The following is a 13,897-nucleotide window of genomic DNA, read 5'->3' on the forward strand; positions in this document are numbered from 1 at the left end:
TAATACAGAACCATATCCATCCTATAGAGACAAGGGTGGGTGAGGTAATATCTTTTATTGGACCAACATAGAATTCTATAGGCCAGAAATGTCAAATTCTGTAGGGTGACTTCAACTCCATTAACTTAGACTCATAGACTTTAAGGTCAGAAGAGACCATTATGACCACAATGCAGGCCACAGAATCTCACCCACCCACTCCTGTATCAAGCCTGTGTCTGAGCCATTGAAGTCCTCAAATCATGGTTTAAAGACTTCAAGGTGCAGAAAATCTTCCAGCAAGTGACCCATGCCCTACGCTGCAGAGGAAGTAGAACCACCACCCAGGGCTTCTGCCAATCTGCCCTGGAGGAAAATTCCTTCCCGACCCCAAATATGGTGATCAGCTAAACCCTGAACATGTGGGCAAGACTCACCAGCCAGACACCCAGGAAAGAATTCTCTGTAGTAACTTAGATCTCACCCCATCTAACATCCCATCACAGGCCATTGGGCATATTTACTGCTAGTAGTCAGATGAATTAATTGCCAAAATTAGGCTATCCCATTATACCATCCCCTCCATAAACTTATCAAGCTTAGTCTTGAAGCCAGATATGTCTTGCCCCCATCACTCCCCTTGAATGGCTGTTCCAGAACTTCACTCCTCTGATGGTTAGAAACCTTCATCTAATTTCAAGTCTAAACTTCCTGATAGCCAGTTTATATCCATTTGTTCGTGTCCACATTGGTACTGAGCTTAATTCCTCTCCCTCCCTGGTATTTATCCCTCTGATATATTTATAGAGAGCAATCATATCTCCCCTCAGCCTTCTTTAGGTTAAGCTAAACAAGCCAAGCTTTTTGAGTCTCCTTTTATAAGACAGGTTTTCCATTCCTCGGATCATCCTAGTAGCCCATCTCTGAACCTGTTCCAGTTTGAATTCATCCTTCTTAAACATGGGATACCAAAACTGCGCACAGTATTCCAGATGAGGTATCACCAGTGCCTTGTATAATAGTACTAACACCTCCTTATCTCTACTGGAAATACCTTGCCTGATGCATCCCAAGACCGCATTAGCTTTTTTCATGGCCATATCACATTGGCGGCGCATAGTCATCCTGTGATCAGCCAATACTCCGAGGTCCTTCTCCTCCTCTGTTACTTCCAACTGATGCCTCCCAGCTTATATCAATAGTTCTTGTTATCCCTAAATGCATGATCTTGCACTTTTCACTGTTAAATTTCATCCTATTACTATTACTCCAGTTTACAAGGTCATCCAGATCTTACTGTATGATATCCTGGTCCTTCTCTGTATTGGCAATACCTCCCAGTTTTGTCATCTGCAAACTTTATTAGCACATTCCCACTTTTTGTGCCAAGGTCAGTAATAAAGATTGGTCCCAAAACTGATCCCTGAGGAACTCCACTGGTAACCTCCCTCCAGCCTGACAATTCACCTTTCAGTACGACCCGTTGTAGTCTCCCCTTCAATCAGTTCCTTATCCCCCTTTCAATTTTCATATTGATCCCCATCTTTCCAATTTAGCTAATAATTCCCCCATGTGGAACTGTATCAAATGCCTTACTGAAATCAAAGTAAACTAGATCCACTGCATTTCCTTTGTCTAAAAAATCTGTTACCTTCTCAAAGGAGGAGATCAGGTTGGTTTGGCACGATCTATCTTTTGTAAAACCATGTTGTATTTTGTCCCAATTACCGTTGACCTCAATGTTCTTGACTACGTTTTCCTTCAAAAAATTTTTTCCAAGACCTTGCATACTACAGATGTCAAACTTCTATAGGCTCCATGCAGATGTGGGCATCTGTCATAAACAGATAGTTAAGGGTTAATGTCTTTTACCTGTAAAAGGTTAAGAAGCTCAATAAACCTGGCTGACACCTGACCAGAGGACCAATAAGGGGACAAGATACTTTCAAATCTTGGTGGAGGGAAGTCTTTGTTTTGTGCTCTTTGTTTTGGGGGTTGTTCGTTCTCGGGACTGAGAGGGACCAGACATCAATCCAGGCTCTCCAAATCTTTCTGAATCAGTCTCTCATGTTTCAAACTTGTAAGTAGCACAGGCAAGGCGTGTTAGTCTTATTTTTGTTTTCTCAACCTGTAAATATTTCTTTTTGCTTGAAGGATTTTTACCTCTGTTTGCTGTAACTTTGAACCTGAGGCTAGAGGGGGTTTCCTCTGGGCTATATGAATCTAAGTACCCTGTAAGCATTTTCCATCCTGATTTTACAGAGAATTTTTACCTTTTCTTCCTTTAATTAAAAGCTTTCTTTTTAAGAACCTGATTGATTTTTCTTTGTTTTAAGATCCAAGGGGATTGGGTCTGAACTCACCAGGGAAGGTGTTGTCAGAGTGGTACCGGTATGGTGCTCTGCTCTCTCCAATGTTGATATCACTTGGCTGCGTGCGTGTGTTCCCTTTGTGTGCTGCCCCAGCTCTGCGCAGATAACTGACACAGCAGACCCGACGAGAACCCCCAATAACCACAGAGTCCAGTAAGATGCAAAGTCACGTCGACTAGGTTTATTGCAACCTCGGACACAATGGCAGTTCCCTGTAGGTTTCTTAGCCTAACTCAGGGCATACTACGAGAAAGTGCCTCTTGGCAATGGACTCAGCTCGGTCAGTGGCGGGACTTTCCACTGCCCCTTAGGCTGGACAAAGACACTGCCCTAGGGATGCATTCTTATACACAGATACAAACAAGTTACACATCTCACCTGACGTATTGAGGTGCAACCTTTCTACGTAGCACGGTACAACCCCTCTACGTATTAAGGTGCCGCCTCTCACCTTGTACATGTTGGTTCGATCAAAACAACTCCATCCATCGTATTACCCTTTTGCCCCTGTCATTGGGATGGGCCAGCCTGTTCTTTGTTATCTGTGTGGAATGTGCAAGTATGTGAATGTTCTGATATCTAGTGTTCAGTACCTTTTAGGTACGTATCTTCTTGCAGCATCAGCCCTTTCCTTGCTTCTGTGAGCAGGGCCTGCCTCTGGCTCACAGCTTAACTTTGCTTTATGTTAGCAAAGTCTTGACCATTACTTTAGTTTAGGCCTCAGGCCTTTATCAGGGCCTGCACTTACTACAGAAGGTTTTGGGGGGACAAAGTTTGCCAGACACTGATTTCTGGATGGTGGCAGCATTACCAGCTTAGAAGTGTTCATGCAGGTCCCCACATTTGTACTCTAAAGTTCAGAGTGGGGAAGGTACCTTGACATGTCAAACTTCTATAGGCTCCATGCAGATGTGGGCATCTCAAGCCCAAGTATGATAGTGTGTGTGTGTGTGTGCTCTTGTATAATTCTGTTGCTGGATCTATCCAGGGCTCTGTGTGGCTTATTACCAACATCTGGCCAGTGAGGGTAGGTTGACTCAACTTTTCTCTTGGAATATCCATTTGGTTAACTACTTGCTTTTTAGCCAATGAACTTTCCATGCCTCCCCAAAGAAGGGCTTTTTATTTGTGTTGAAAATTGAAAAAGGCTTTGTGATCAGAGCTCTGCTGATGGCATAGATTCCTTTCCTCTTCTCCTATCCAATTTTTATTCTATATTTCATCCCCCCCGATCAGTTTATGCCACAGGAGTATGAGATTGTGCATGGCTGCTGCTTACTAGTCATCTGTAAGGCAGTGTGGGAGTAATCCAGCCATATATGTATATGTACTGGCCTCTGAGGCTATTGGAGAATCGGATATTAGAGATGGATCTTGGGTTGACTTTTCCTTCCCTGTCCAGGGCACGTAGTCCCCCTGATATATTTTTTGGGGCATTTGGCCATCTAATTTTAAACCTCTTAAGTGATGAAGTGTGATTCCACTTGTCTTGAGAGAGACCCCCTCTTTTAATTTTTCATAGAAAGGGGTGGAAGGATGGTCCAAGACAGCAGAAGTGAGGGCCATACAAATAGTTGGGTTTGTTTAAGGCACAGGACTAAGCATCAGGGCTGCTGCCACCTCCTGTTGACTGACAGTAACCTTGGGCAAGTTACTTGTCTGTCTCATTCCCCATATGTAAGAAGAGATTGATAGTAACCTTGAAGGCTGTTGAGCGAGAATTCACTGTGAAGCTCTCTGGAGATCCTGGCATGGAATCTCATCCATCAAAGGGCAGCGCAGAAAAGAGTATGTAAAAACATCACCACCTTATTCCTCACCTCTGCCCCTCCCATGTGTGTGCCAGGCAGATCTGCTGACTTTAGCAATTAGGAATAACTGTCGATGATACTTTCCTCCCGTTAGCTCTGTAAAGCCAACACAGCTGTGTGGGAGCTGGATTATAGTCTGGTTTGCACACAGGCAGCAGAATTAATCCAATTTGCATGGCAGGATATCCGTTATGGATGGTGGAATGGGAGCTGGAATGAACAGAGTTTGGCTCTCAGATCCCAGCTTGAGTATGGAGTTCAGGCAGTGAGGTTTACAAATGCAGAAGGCTTTTCTTTAAAGCAAATTGGATGTGGAATTACCAAGGAGAGAACAAATGAGAAGCCCCAGGATGCCTTTTTGCGGAACCAATGCTCAAAGCAGGACTGCCCTTTGGACATGAATTAGCCATTGGATGAAGCTGCTTTCGTCCAGACTAATGGTTTAGGCATTTGCCCATTGACTCTTTTGTAGAGGCTAATCAGTCTAAAGCCAGAGCTGGATTTGCAATTTACCACCTGGCTGCCCCTCCACCACCTGTTCCCTTTAAATAAATTCAGTGCTGAACTGATTCCCCAACCCCTGAATCTGAACCTTCCTACACTGTGCTTAGGGCAGAAACAAGGCCTCTGTTAAATGCCCATAAAATAACTCTCTCAAAGGAGTGTTGACAGAGGGATTATTTCAAATGGCCACTCTTGCATGTTCCTCCAGCTGCTCAATGGCAGACGCTTTGGCTTCATTCTTAACGTATCCCAAATATTGTGGCCATCTCCTTTTCTGGGTAACTTTTAGAGGTAAAAGAGGCTCTTGAACTCCCACCCCTATTACTGAAATTCTGTCTTTTCTCCTCTTCCCTCCCCCCCACCCCAACATCTGAAGATCGAATCGGAATGAAACCTTGATTCTGTCGAACTAAGTAAAGAATGAGATTCTTTCTGTAGGGCTCTTTGCCTGCAGTAGAAATCTGTAGGATGGTTATAGAACTTGAGCTCTGTAGGTTGGGTGGGAGGGAAACCCTATAGAAAAGCTTATAATTTTCTGTTGCATTGTAGCACTGACAAGACCCCAGATAAGATCATGGCAATCGTGCACTAGGCATTGTATGTACAAATAGGGAGATCAAAGATCTTGCAAGCTAAATAGGCAAGACCCAGGATGGAGAGGGGATATAGCATCCCCCAATGTGGAAGAGACTTATTCAGGGTCATACAGCAGGTCAATGGCAGATGCAGGCAGGGCTTTGGAGCTGTGCTTTGGCTCCACTCCAGCTCCAGGTAAAAACCTGCAGCTCCACTGCTCCAGAGCTGCTCTGGTTTCCAGCTCTGGGCTCCGCTCCAAAGCCCTGCATGCAGGAACAGAACACTGATCTCTAGCGTCAGACTAGCACCCTTTGCAGTTGGCCATAATCTAAGAATTTTCTGCTAAGGTTTATCCCCAGACCAGGTGCAGCAACACTGCAAGCTTCCCTGCTCTGCCAGGCTAGTGTGTGTCAACTCTAAGCTGGGGGGAAATCTCCTGACAGGTGAGATGGGCTGTGAAATTGTAACAAATCCTGAATCTTGGCAGGGGGCTAGGCTAGACAACCATTGCGGTCATCTCTTAGCCCCGGGATTCTATGAACATCTGTTGGTTCTGCCAACAAGGGCTCCAGTTCATGTGAATGTGGTGGTGCTCCTTTGGTGGCACGGGTGGTGGAGTGGAATAAGACACCCACCTGCAACTTGCTTTACATAGAACCACAGAAGACATTAGCTGGGAGCGGCTTTTGATCACCAGTGCCCTCTGCTTCCATAATGGGCACAATCCCCAGTCCCTTCCTCCTCCTTGAGAGGAGTGTGGGGGGGTGTATATAGACAGAGCTGCTTTGGCTTTCTCTCCCCCATTAATTAATATCCCAGTCAGCTTGTCCTAGGGTCTCACCCCCACTTTGAGCTTGTGAGTTCAAAGATGGGGACCCGCAGGTATTCTCCCCCCACCCTAACCCTTAGGGTAGGGTTCCTTCTCGCTGCCACCACTCGATTATTCCGGTGAATCGAGACACCCCTCTGTCCCCCCCCTCCTCCTTCCAGAGACTTTCCTGGGGAAGCACAGATCAAATCACAGAGGGAGAAAGATTCCTTTCACTTCCCTCTCCCTTCCCTGCTTTCTCTGCTTGGAGACAACCCTTGTCTCCACAGAGTGGCGCCTAGCTTCCTTCCCCTGAATCCACAGGTAAGGAACTTAACCAAGTCCTGAACTTAAAAAGAGTTTATTAAAAGAATAAAGAAAAAAGGAAAAAAAATACACAATCTCTATGAATCCAAGATAGACATTCATAGGGTCTAATCTTATTAATCCCTGGAGAAATTTCTCCCTTTTCCTCAGTACAAACAATACAGGCAAAATTACGAATAATCAATACAAACACACAGAATTGCAGACACAGGATTCTTATATGAAATTACCCCGTACTTCTAATACTCACTAGCTTGAATAGAAGAAATTAGTTCAGAAAGATGAGCAGGCTTGGTTAAGCGTCTGAGCTGGTCTACTTCCAGACGGCTAAGAACACAGAACAAAGAACAGAGACCCAAGTTCCCGCTCTCTGGGATTTTCAAATTCTCTTCCCTGATTGGTCCTTTGGTCAGGTGTTTCACCAGGTCTGTGTTAACCCTTTACAGGTAGAACTTAACGCTTAACTAACTACTTATGACACGCCCCCCAAATCACCAACAGTGGGAGCATTGGTGGTGATTTCCTCCTAAACTGTAAAACCAACAGAGTAATAAACACATGCACTATTACATATACTACTAAGCATATAACATGTAAAGAACACTTTTTAGCCACTAGATTCTGGGAAACTGTCACGAGAGAGTGCATCAGCAACTTTGTTGGAAGCTCCTGAAATGTGTTGAATTTCGAAATCAAAGTCTTGGAGAGCTAAACTCCATCTGATAAGTTTTTTGTTTCCCTTGTTAGTATGAAGCCACTTTAGTGCAGCATGATCGGTTTGTAGCTGGAACTGCCGTCCCCAAACGTATGGGCGTAGCTTTTCCAAGGCATACACAATGGCGTAACACTCTTTTTCACTGACGGACCAGTGGCTTTCCCTCTCAGACAGCTTCTTGCTGAGAAACACGACAGGATGGAAGTTGTGATCCGGTCCTTCCTGCATTAGAACCGCTCCTACCCCACGGTCAGATGCATCGGTGGTAACTAGGAAGGGTTTGTCAAAGTCCGGGGCCCGTAATACAGGGTCAGACATGAGCATTGCCTTAAGCTGGATAAAGGCTTCCTGACACTCATCAGTCCACTTAACTGCATTTGGCTGGGTTTTTCTGATCAGATCAGTTAGTGGAGCAGCGATCTGGCTGTAGTGTGGTACAAACCGCCTGTAATATCCGGCCAAACCTAAGAAGGATTGGACCTGTTTCTTTGACCTTGGGACAGGCCACTGTTAGATAGCCTCCACCTTGGCCTGTAGGGGGTTGATGGTTCCTTGACCCACCTGGTGTCCTAGGTAAGTCATTCTGTTTTGGCCTATTTGACACTTTTTGGCCTTAACAGTTAGTCCTGCCTGCCTGATGCGCTCAAAAACCATTTTCAAATGTTCTAGGTGTTCGGGCCATGAATCAGAAAAAATGGCCACATCATCGAGGTATGCAACTGCACAGTCTCCCAATCCTGCTAGTAGACCATCCACCAGCCTTTGGAAGGTGGCAGGTGCATTCCGCAGTCCGAACGGAAGCACATTAAACTCATACACCCCTGCATGGGTGATGAAGGCAGATTTTTCCCTGGCAGGTTCATCCAGTGGTACTTGCCAGTACCCCTTGGTTAAGTCAATGGTAGAAATGAACTGGGCACGTCCCAACTTTTCCAATAGCTCATCAGTGCGTGGCATTGGATGGTTGTCTGGACGAGTTACAGCATTTAGCTTACGGTAGTCCACACAAAAGCGTATTTCCCCATCTGGTTTGGGAACCAGAACCACTGGAGATGCCCATGCACTGGTAGAAGGGCGGATGATACCCATCTCCAACATGTTGTCAATCTCCTGTTTAATAGCAACTTTGGCATGAGGTGACACCCGGTAGGGTGGTGTTCTAATCGGGTGAGCATTACCTGTGTCAATGGAGTGGCAGGTTTGCTCAGTCCGTCCTGGGTTGGCTGAGAACAAGGGCGCGAAGTGAGTGCACAGCTCCTTGATCTGTTGCCGCTGCAGACGTTGCAGGGTTGTGGAGAGGGTCACCTCTTCCACACCACCATTTCTTTTATCTTCGTAGTAGACACCTTCAGGCCACTCGGTGTCATCTCCTTCCTGAACTGTAAAGTGACAGACCTGTAATTCTCTGGGATAAAAGGGCTTTAGAGAGTTAACATGAAACACTTTAGGCTTTAAAGAGGAATCAGGGAATGTTATGAGGTAGTTAACAGCTCCCAGGCGCTCCTGGACCATGTATGGTCCTTCCCAGGACGCTTCCATCTTATGGGCCTGTTGCGCCTTCAAGACCATGACCTGGTCTCCTACCTTGAAGGACCGCTCCTTGGCATGTCGATCATACCAGACCTTTTGCTCCGCTTGAGCATCTCTTAAGTTCTCTCGAGCAAGGGCCCAAGAGTCTCGGAGGGTGTTTTTGAAGGTTGCTTACAAAGTCCAGAATGTTAGTCCCTGGAGGAGGTGTAAACCCCTCCCATTGCTGCTTTACCAGCTGTAATGGCCCCTTAACCTCATGGCCATACACCAGCTCGAATGGTGAGAATCCTAAACTGGGATGTGGAACAGCCCTGTAGGCAAACAGCAACTGTTGTAACACTAGATCCCAATTATTGGAGTGTTCATTGATGAATTTGCGGATCATGGCCCCCAATGTTCCATTAAACCTTTCCACTAGGCCATTAGTTTGGTGGTGGTACAGGGTGGCAACCAAATGATGCACCCCATGAGTTTCCCACAGGTCTTTCATGGTCCCTGATAGGAAATTTGTTCCCGAATCTGTTAGAATCTCCAAGGGCCAACCCACCCTGGTAAAAATGTCAGTTAAGGCCTGGCACACAGTTTGAGCCCTGGTGTTGCCTAGAGCTACTGCTTCCGGCCATCTGGTAGCAAAGTCCACAAAAGTCAGTATGTACTGCTTTCCTCTGGGGGTCTTTTTTGGGAAAGGACCCATAATATCCACAGCTACTCGCTGAAATGGGACCTCAATTATGGGAAGTGGCTGGAGAGGGGCCTTGACCTGGTCTTGAGGTTTCCCTACCTTTTGGCATACCTCACAAGACCGGACATACTTGGCAACGTCCTTGCCCATCCCCTCCCAGTCGAAGGACCTTCCCAACCTGTCTTTGCTTCGGTTCACCCCAGCATGGCCACTGGGATGATCATGGGCTAAGCTTAAGAGCTTTTCCCGGTACTTCGTCGGAACTAGCAACCGTTTTTGAGGATGCCAGCCCTCCTGGTGTCCACCAGAAAGACATTCCTTGTATAAAAGTCCTTGGTCCACAACGAACCGGGATCGGTTAGTGGAGCTGAGAGGCGGTGGATTGCTGCGTGCCGCCGCCCATGCTTTCTTGAGGCTGTCATCGGCTTCCTGCTCAGTCTGGAACTGTTCCCTTGAGGCGGGAGACACCAGTTCCTCTGGAAGTGATGTAGGTGATGAGATAGTTTCTGTTGACTGTGAACCGCTCTCCGCTGGTCCACAAGGTGTTATTTCAGGCTCCGGCTGAGCCTCTAGGGTAGGGTTGTCTGCTGCTTCTGCCAGTTTTGGCCTGTTGTCGCCCTCCGGCGGTGGAGTTGTAAGCGCTGGCGTCGGTGCTGGCGCTGGTACTGCCGCTGGTTGCTCTTCCAGTTCCGGTTCTGGGACTGGATGTAGTATGGCTGCTGTAGGTGTTGGCATGGGATCCAGTTCCACCACCTCTGTCTGGGTCTCTGGTAACACAGATGGGGTCTTGGTGGATGGCTCAGGAACAGGGATGGGTGCAGCAGCTCATCTGGCTTGGCTGCGTGTAACCACTCCCTCTGTTTCTGGCGGCTCAACGTGATGGGCCAAGTGGTTGCCCAGAATCATGGGGACAGAATAATGGTCATAGACAGCAAAAGTCCACGTCCCTGACCAGCCCTTGTACTGGACAGGTAAATGCGCTGAAGGTAATGTCACAGGTTTTGACATGAAGGGGCGAACTGTCACTGTGGTTTTCGGGTTGATGAATTTGGGATCCACGAAGGTTCGGTGGATAGCCGACATATGTGCTGCAGTGTCTCTCCATGCGATAACTTCCTTTCCGTCCACTCTCAAAGTTTCCCTAAAGCATACGGGTATTTGAGAGATATCTAATTCCGGGTTTCCTTGGTGTGCAGGTGCAAGGAGTTGGACCCGGTTCAGGTTCTTTGGGCATTTGGCTTTGATATGCCCCAGTTCATTGCATCCAAAATATCGCCCACTTGATGGGTCACGGGGTTGTGTTGGTTTACTGGAAACTGGTGAGGTAGAAGAAGAGGTAGGGGTGTGACTGTGCTTGGGTTGTAGGTGTGGGCTTGATTGGCCCTCGATGGTAAGGTTTAGTCTCAGTGGGTACCTTGTGTGATTCGCTCCCTTTGGCAGTAGCTTTCGTGTTGTCTACCGATGCCATCCATCTGGCTCCAATCTCTCCTGCCTCAGTGAGAGTTTTTGGTTTACCATCTTGGATGTAGCGTCTAATGTTCTCAGGAACACCATCTAGGAACTGCTCCATCAATATCAGGAGGTGTAGGTCGTCTAGCTCCTCAACCTTGGATCCTGATATCCAGGAGAAAGTGTTTTTCCAGGTAAGCAGCGTGCTCTGGAAATGACATCTCTGGTTTCCATTTCTGGGCTCTGAAACGCTGACGGGCGTGATCAGGGGTGATGCCCATTCTGAGTCTGGCCTTGGTTAGGAACAGTGGAAAGTCGTCCATCTGGTCTCTAGGCATTTCAGCTGCCACCAGGGATAATTGTCCGCTGAGCTGTGACCTCAGCTCCATCATGTATTGTTCTTTAGGAAGATGGTATCCAATACAGGCCCTCTCAAAGTTTTCTAAAAAGGCCTCAACATCATCCCCTGCCTTGTAGGCGGGAAATTTTTTCCGAAAAGTTTGATCAGTAGGTGGATGGGGTGGTGGATTATGCTGCTTAGCCTTTTCTACTTCCAGAGCCTGCCTCTGGATTTCCAGATCTTTCTCTCTTAATTCCATTTGTCTGATGTGGTCTGCCTCTCTGGCTTTCTGGTCTGCCTCCATGGCTGCCATCGCCATCTTGTGTTCTCTCTCTCTGGCTTCCAGGATTTGTATTTGCAATCGAGCAAGCTCTAGTTGGTCACTTGTTTCCGTCATGTCTGTGCCTTGGGGTGCTGGCCACACCCCTCCCTGTTTATGATAACTTGAGTAAAGAAAGGGTAATTAATCCTGTGTATAGCAAATTGTGTGTTGCCTCTCTCTATTGTTCTGTACTGAGCAACAGGGAAAATCTAAAAAACTCTGTGTCTCTGCGAGAAAAGTTTAGTGAAATTCTCGCAGGGATCAGTGGCTTCCTGCCTTCTGCATTTCAAAAGTCACAGGAAAAAAAAACTGGCTTCAGGATCTTTCTCTCCTCACCAAACCTGTTTTCCCTGTTGGACGGGATGAGCTCCGAGGAGCACCTTCCCCCACCCAAGGAATCCTGATCACACAAAGGAGGGACACACCTCCTTGCAACCAGAGCTAAAAGTGTTTCTAGCTCTGAACTGTTAAAAACCTCTGGCTTGAGAATCGTTATCTCCCCAGCAAACCTGTGAGGGGCACTTCCCCCAACCTAAGGAATGCACACACCGCCTTCCAGGCACTGTCTTGAAAATGCTTCTACTGTGGTAGAAAGCCTCCAGCAATGGGTTCGACGCACCGCTGTGCCACCATGTCCTAGGGTCTCACCCCCACTTTGAGCTTGTGGGTTCAAAGATGGGGACCCGCAGGTATTCTCCCCCCACCCTAACCTTTAGGGTAGGTTTCCTTCTCGCTGCCACCACTCGATTATTCCGGTGAATCGAGACACCCCTCTGTCCCCCCCTCCTCCTTCCAGAGACTTTCCTGGGGAAGCACAGATCAAATCACAGAGGGAGAAAGATTCCTTTCACTTCCCTCTCCCTTCCCTGCTTTCTCTGCTTGGAGACAACCCTTGTCTCCACAGAGTGGCGCCTAGCTTCCTTCCCCTGAATCCACAGGTAAGGAACTTAACCAAGTCCTGAACTTAAAAAGAGTTTATTAAAAGAATAAAGAAAAAAGGAAAAAAAATACACAATCTCTATGAATCCAAGATAGACATTCATAGGGTCTAATCTTATTAATCCCTGGAGAAATTTCTCCCTTTTCCTCAGTACAAACAATACAGGCAAAATTACGAATAATCAATACAAACACACAGAATTGCAGACACAGGATTCTTATATGAAATTACCCCGTACTTCTAATACTCACTAGCTTGAATAGAAGAAATTAGTTCAGAAAGATGAGCGGGCTTGGTTAAGCGTCTGAGCTGGTGTACTTCCAGACGGCTAAGAACACAGAACAAAGAACAGAGACCCAAGTTCCCGCTCTCTGGGATTTTCAAATTCTCTTCCCTGATTGGTCCTTTGGTCAGGTGTTTCACCAGGTCTGTGTTAACCCTTTACAGGTAGAACTTAACCCTTAACTAACTACTTATGACACAGCTATTCACAGTGCAAAGTCCTCCCACATGAAGGAGTCTGAGCTCCAGATGTCAGCTAGCTCCCTTGCTCCCCAGGCCGGCAGATGCTGGGGAATGGTATGGAAAAACATCTTAGTGTCTCTAGGGAGAAGCAGATCCCCTGTCAAGGGAGCACTCCTGGTTATCACAGGATGGGTTAGCTTCTGTCATTAGATGGTCATCCTGATGCGAGGTTAAACTAGTGAGACCCTTTTGGACTCCTCTCTGGGGCTGAAGGGGAGATGGGAGGTGGCTCCATCCCCTTCTACAGATGATGCCCTTCTCTTTGGGAAGGCAGTGTTCTCATCTGGGGAGGCTGCCTCCTTTTTCAGGGATCACGGACAGCAGCAGTGTTACCTGCCTGTAAGTCACAGCGGTGATTCAGTTTTTCTTTCTGTATCTGGAAAGGAAGCAGAGCCAGCTTAGTAGGCTAAACCGGGTCCCCCTTGTCAAGCAGTGATATGGAGTCCAACAGTCCCCTTGGGTACTCTGATCTAGTTCACCACCCAGGTGAGTGTGTCTTGTGATAGATGGTCCCTTTTACACCAAGAATCACAGCAATATTGAGTCCCAAAGGACTGGTCTCTTATGCCAGGTCAATGACACCTTAGATCTCACACCAAAGACAACTTCTGTAGCCTGTACTATAATAAACTATATAAAGATTTATTAAGTAGGCAGAGGAAACGAGTTATTTACAAGGTTACTGCGGGTAAACCTAGATACACAAATGAGTTACAATCTTAAATTTCAAAGGTAATAGAAGTTTCTATAACAAGGAAGCTCTATCTGTCCTTTAGGACTAACCCAAGCACAGCACTGGGGATCTCTTGCTTATACCTAGTAAACCTGGTTCCCTGAGTCAAAGCATAGAGATCTGGTTTCTTCTTGTTAGGGGTTTTTAATCTCCCTCCTCCCTTGTGGTCTGAGCTGCAAACTCAGTTGATGGGAAGAATCCACTTGTCATTCCTCTCCCTGGGGGTGGAGGGGAGAACAAAATCTTTTGTCCTCTTGTCTCACAATAATCTGCCTGGTGTCCAT

The sequence above is a fragment of the Mauremys mutica genome, chromosome 4, assembly GCF_020497125.1.
Source record: "Mauremys mutica isolate MM-2020 ecotype Southern chromosome 4, ASM2049712v1, whole genome shotgun sequence".
In the NCBI taxonomy this organism is placed as follows: Eukaryota; Metazoa; Chordata; order Testudines; family Geoemydidae; genus Mauremys; species Mauremys mutica.